General features: G+C 26.5%; 2 long non-coding RNA genes across 2 annotated transcripts; one reads left to right on the top strand and one right to left on the bottom strand.

The window, feature by feature from the left end:
* The first annotated feature begins 122 nt into the window (after positions 1 to 122).
* Positions 123 to 1,058, top strand: LOC109860325. Its single transcript, XR_002250809.1, has 3 exons — positions 123 to 235; positions 303 to 439; positions 546 to 1,058. It is a non-coding gene; the product is annotated as an uncharacterized LOC109860325 (long non-coding RNA).
* Positions 1,059 to 4,885: 3,827 nt separating this feature from the next.
* On the bottom strand, positions 4,886 to 5,929 carry LOC109860345. Its single transcript, XR_002250813.1, has 3 exons — positions 5,875 to 5,929; positions 5,171 to 5,482; positions 4,886 to 4,949 (listed from the first exon to the last, which is right to left on the bottom strand). It is a non-coding gene; the product is annotated as an uncharacterized LOC109860345 (long non-coding RNA).
* Between the last annotated feature and the right edge of the window lie 71 nt (positions 5,930 to 6,000).

Here is a 6,000-nt window from a genome sequence, read left to right on the forward strand (position 1 = left end):
AGCCACAGTATGACACGCTGACGTTCGTGTTGCACTCGACACTACATAATAAATAATGTAAATAAGATGATAAGACTCCGTATAAATAGGAAGTTTTTCGCTACGTAAGTTTAGTATAAAGTGTAGCCACTAAGTGTAAAAATTCAATCAAAGAAAGATTATTTAACGTTTTAATTTTCAAAATAATCTGTGTTATCTCTTTAACAAAGATAACAAATTATACCAAAGCAAAATGGTACATGTGAATCCTGCGAATGTTATTAATATGTTAATTGTTTCATTCCAAATTTCAAATATTTCAGCGTGATTATGATTAACTCGAATAGTAAATTCGGCCTTACTTCTGAAATTTTCCCAATAAAGAACTATCTATTCAGCTGGAAGACGCGGTAAAATCAAATATCTATATATCTCTAATGAAGAAACGTAGATTGTATAGGTACATTGTTACGTTACTACTAAAACTTTCTAAATCTTATCTCTACAGGATAAAAGAAACAATAATTACTGCATTAGCATTTTTTTTACTTACTTTTTCTTTTTAGTTTGATCGACATATGGAAATATCGTTGCAACTTTGATCAAAGTGAGAATGAAGATGGAATTATAATTTCAAACACTTCTAACAAACAAACTGATTTGAGTGAACAAAATTATAGCAATAAAAAGCATGAGAATAATGAAAATGAACATTACAGTGATTATACTTTTGAGTTAGATAATGCTGATGAATGGTATCGAGAGGAAAGGAATTAGTGTAAGTTTTAATTGGCATATCACTTGATTTTGAGTTGCAATTTAATGTTTATTATCATCAACTATTTATCTTTTTAATATCGTCTTATTAATAGTTATCAAGTTATCTATCTTAGATAGCGGTTATGTAAAGATAATTATAATCAACATGTAATTACTTTTCAATCATTGTTGGGCGTAATAAATGAAACAAGATAATTAATAGTTAAAAAATGACCATTTAAAAGCTTTTATTATTGATTAATCAATGAATCCATTTAAAATATTTAAATAATGGCAAAAATTTGACTATTTTAAATAAAGTCATTTATTTTGATACTTGAGAGAACATTTTTTATTGTCAAGAAATGACTTGATAATTCATATATTTATTGAATTCATTAAATGGTGGAATTAGATCGAAAAAAGCGTTACACTTACATCTTAAAACAAGACACTTAAATTGACCATTTCTTGGACTGTATACCGCCGAGCTAAATAATGAGCATTTTCTAATTTCAATTTCTATCAGAGAGATTGCTATACTTAAATATATCGTAATATCGTTACGTAATATAAAATTATAATAATATAAAATTTATTTTATCTTATTATATATATTGTAGTATAATACACACTTAATTATATTACACACTTTTATGAACACCTTGCTTGCATTATTAAATATAGTAAAATATATCAGTAAAATATATTTCCAATTTTAATTATATTTACTAAATATTTTTGTCATAAAATAAACTAATCTTTCTATAAGAAGGAACTCTTAGTATTAGGAACGTAAAAAGTAGCTACTTTTGTTTACATAAACATGTATTCTCGGTAAAAAATTTTTCATGTGTACAATTCTATGGACATATTCGGCACATATAAATTTGCACAATTAGATATAATAATTGTAATTTGTGTATAAATATATATGAAAAAGTTTTTACCAAAATATGATTTTTTATATTTATATGATCATATAAAATCAGATTGCGCCAAATTTTGGATCTGATTTTACACGAACCCCTAAAAATCATATCCAACCTATATAAAATCATATTTGACCTATATAAAAGTTTATATGATCATACAAAATTATATCCGATCCACGTATAATCCTATATGATCACATGATTTTTTATTTTTTCTCGGGTTTACACACAAAAGCATAAATACGAAATTACCCGAAAAAAATGGAAAATTATGTGATCATATAGGATTATATGTAAATCGGATATAATTCTCTGTATGATCATATAAACTTTTATACTAGTCAAATATGAGTTTATATAAGTTAGATATGATTTTAATGTCAGATACTGATGTATTATAAGGTATAATTCGATAAACGTCGAACCATCAAATGTAATTTTCGAACGTCATTATTATATTCGAGAACTTACTTAACCGTTATAACGGAACATAAGGCAGAAAATTAAAAGTTGTAGACTGAAGATAAGTTTGTAGAGTAACTATTTTCAAATCACTCACAAATTGAGAAAAATATAGTGCTTAATACATAAACTTACTACTTTACTGCCATAAATCCTAAATAAAATTTACGTTACAAACTTACTTTTACATTGCAAACTTTGACTTGAATTGTTATCTTCACAAAAATATCTTGCAACATCTTTTTTAATTTCTAGAAGAATCAAAAAACTGTTCGAATATAAACGCAATGAAATTTGAAATTTACTACTTTAATAGTGCTTACAATACTGTAAAAAAATTTTGGCAGATTACGAAAAATGTTAAACTACCTCTAGGATAACAAAGCCGTGCGACAACTTTCTTTCACTTATCGATAAAAAAAAAAAACTACTAGTTTTGCGTAAATCAGTTTTCATACATATAAATGTATGAAAAGCAATGCGTAAAGCAATTTTCATACATATAAATAGTATATGCATATAACCACACAATGTGGTAGTATGATAAACCAAAAAAGATAAAAACTGCAACAAATGGCATGAATAGAATTTAGAGTATTTTTTTTTGTAAGTAACAACACAAATTATTCTACCATAATAAAGCTAATAATAATAAAGTTAATACATTTACGCCTTATATTTCTAAGCGACAGAACAGAAAGCGAAAAAACTGTTCTATCATCTATATGCATATAAATAATTCCACGCAGATTTACTTTAAAATATTGAGTAGAAGCTGAGGTATCGTCGAAAAGTTACAAACAATTTTAGTTTACAAACATTTTTATTATAAATAAAACTTTTGATATACATATCTTTTTGTAATACGAACATAATAAATTGTAACTGGCTTATCATTTACCGTTTTCTAAATAAATGAAAAACTATTACTATTAAGTAACATTCGTTATAAGTGATTCGTAATGATTAGTAAACTTTGGAGGGAATAAAAAAGGGTAAAATTTTAAACCAAAAGGATTTTTTTCACTTTTGGCTCAGACCATTATTTAAAGAAATTTTTGATTCCAACTTTCACTCTCTTTCATTTCTTTCAAGATTTACTAATCATTACGGGACACCTTGTATAAAACTGTTTAATATATATATATAGAGTTTTCTTTTTCTTATATTTTATATTTTAATACCTATTACATATTGTGTTTTTCATATAGCGTATTTTATATATTCATTTATGCACAATTGGTTACTTAAATGTATACATAGTAGCAATCGTGTAAAATACACAATACAGTACATTAGAATTATTTTATCTTATTAAAGACTCGACTTTATTTTATGATTACTTAGCGAATTATTAAATGTATTAAAATCCGTATATACCTATACTTTCGATTTTAAACATAATTAATAACCATAATTAATATTTGTTACTGAGAATAACAAATATGATCAAAACAAAAATATGATCATAACAGACTAAAACTGTAATCATAAAATAAGTTAGAGGCTACATATACAAAAGTAATTCCAATATTAAATGCAATACATGAATAATATTTTCTATTTAAATTAATTAGAATTAAATAGAAAAAATTACACTTATACGAAAAAACTCTTAAAGACCGTAACATATATATTAGGGTTATTTAGTAATTTAGTAAATAATGAGGTACATCGCGAATGTTCCTTTTCATGTCATTTACAAACATACGACGATTCTCAACTTTTTTCATAATGACGTCAAGTATAACTTTTGCCTAGAAGAAATTACAAAATATATTTACTATACCATCTTGTATTATATACCTTTGCATAAGTTTAAGATCGCTATAGAATATATTTTTGTAAACCACCGAAAGTAAAGCCAAAACAACATCAGTTTAAAAAATATAACTAAAATTTTGATTAAAACAAATAAAAACTAATGCAAAACTACAAGAAAAATATTCACAGAAATTCTCTTTCTATATTTATAGAAAAAACTTTTACCTTCTCTATATTATATATGTCGATCAGTTTTCCATAAAGTGAGACTACAGTCTTACGAATCTAAAAACACCGTGTAATAATAATGAATGTAATATTACTTGTAAAAAACACTTATTATTATGCATGATATTAGTTTATTATGCTAAACAAAGACTATATACAAAGTGTCCGTAAAATTTTGACCACGCCGAAGTATGAAGATAGATTGAGTCAAACTGAATAAAAAAGTTATTTGCCATTTTGCAAAATTTGCAATAGTTACTGAGATATAAAGTAATAAATGTGTGCCAATGAGCGCGTGAAAAGCGTTGGTTCTGACTGTGTAAACGTGTGTGATTTAGTTCTTATCCTTATCCCTCGAGCGCTGTCAGCTGATCGCTCCTTGCGCCAAATATCGGCTGACCGCGAAATCAGCCGAGTCACTCGCCGCGCTCGTTTGTTCACTTCGCCTCTCGTTGCTCTGACAGTCACACACCTACGCCAGAGTCAGGACCATCGCTTCTCACGCGCTCATTGGCACACATTTACTACTTTTGTATCTCATTAACTATTGCGAATTTTCCAAAATGGCAAATAACTTTTCTATTCAGTTTGACTCAATTTATCTCTATACTTCGGCTGTGTCAAAATTTTACGGACACCTTGTATATTACTAATAAAACTGTAATACATGCATGCATATTAATACATATTCATAAAAAAAGATAAGTTTCACATTTATAGTTACATTAAACGATTAAGTTTACACAATGTACCTTTTCAAAACCTTCTTCTAAATATATGTGATTAATACTAAAATTCACAACAGCAAGTAGACTCATGTATCTTGCAAATAAAACATACATACCAAATAATTAATACAAAAACTTTCATAGTATATACAATATACTTTTATACGACATGCTAAACGCAATGTATAAATTGAATAAACTTAATATAAATATATATAGACTATGTAAAATATATGTACATAAAATATAAATTATATGTACTGATAATGTGTATAAAGTATAAAGATAAACAAATGTATAGAAAAATTTGTTTACCTTGGTGAATATTTATGTTCTATTTCGTTTATTATAATATTCAGTGAAGAAACATTTTGTATATGTCTTGCAACAATATCAAAAAGAATGGTAACAGAATCACTTTTTGTTACATACTTATATGTCGCAGAACGCAAAGATTCCAAACTATAATTCAATCCAAAGTTGAAACAAGGAAGAAGTTGAAAAAAGTGTTCTAATTTCTCTTGTAACAAGTAATTATTATGTATTTTATGCCACAACATAAAATTAGTTACAATTTTTAACTTCAATCCTTGGCAATATATCCATCTCTGCCAACTTGGCAACAATCTGTAAGTATTTACAAAAATATATAACTTTACTTACATAATTATCACTCGAGCGTTTTACTTTTAGTATGATATTGTAATGATGTATTACCACTAATGTCACAGTTGCAATTACGTTTCTAATCATAGAAGCAAAACGTCTTTTGACGTCACATTCAAACAACTGTATATATAACTGTATGTAATTGTAAAGTACAAATTTTTATATTTTATGAATTATAAATCAACTTTTATTTAAAACCTAAATCACTCTTAGTTTTTAGTGTCCGTACAATATCATATTACTGTATCAAGATTCAGGTAACAGTTCTGTAACATTATCATACAATACATCAAAAACAAAGTCACATTATACAGACGTCACTTCGCTTTTAGAGACATAAAAAAACATACCTGTGTTGTATACGATGTTCAAAATGCCATCTTAATATAGCATTAATATGTTCTTTGCACTTTAAGCCACCAAGAATGCATGTCCATTTTAAAACTTCGTGATATACTTGATTACTGACAGTATTC

Source organism: Pseudomyrmex gracilis, unplaced genomic scaffold, assembly GCF_002006095.1.
Source record: "Pseudomyrmex gracilis isolate BER0280 unplaced genomic scaffold, ASM200609v1 scaffold_368, whole genome shotgun sequence".
Taxonomy (NCBI): Eukaryota; Metazoa; Arthropoda; class Insecta; order Hymenoptera; family Formicidae; genus Pseudomyrmex; species Pseudomyrmex gracilis.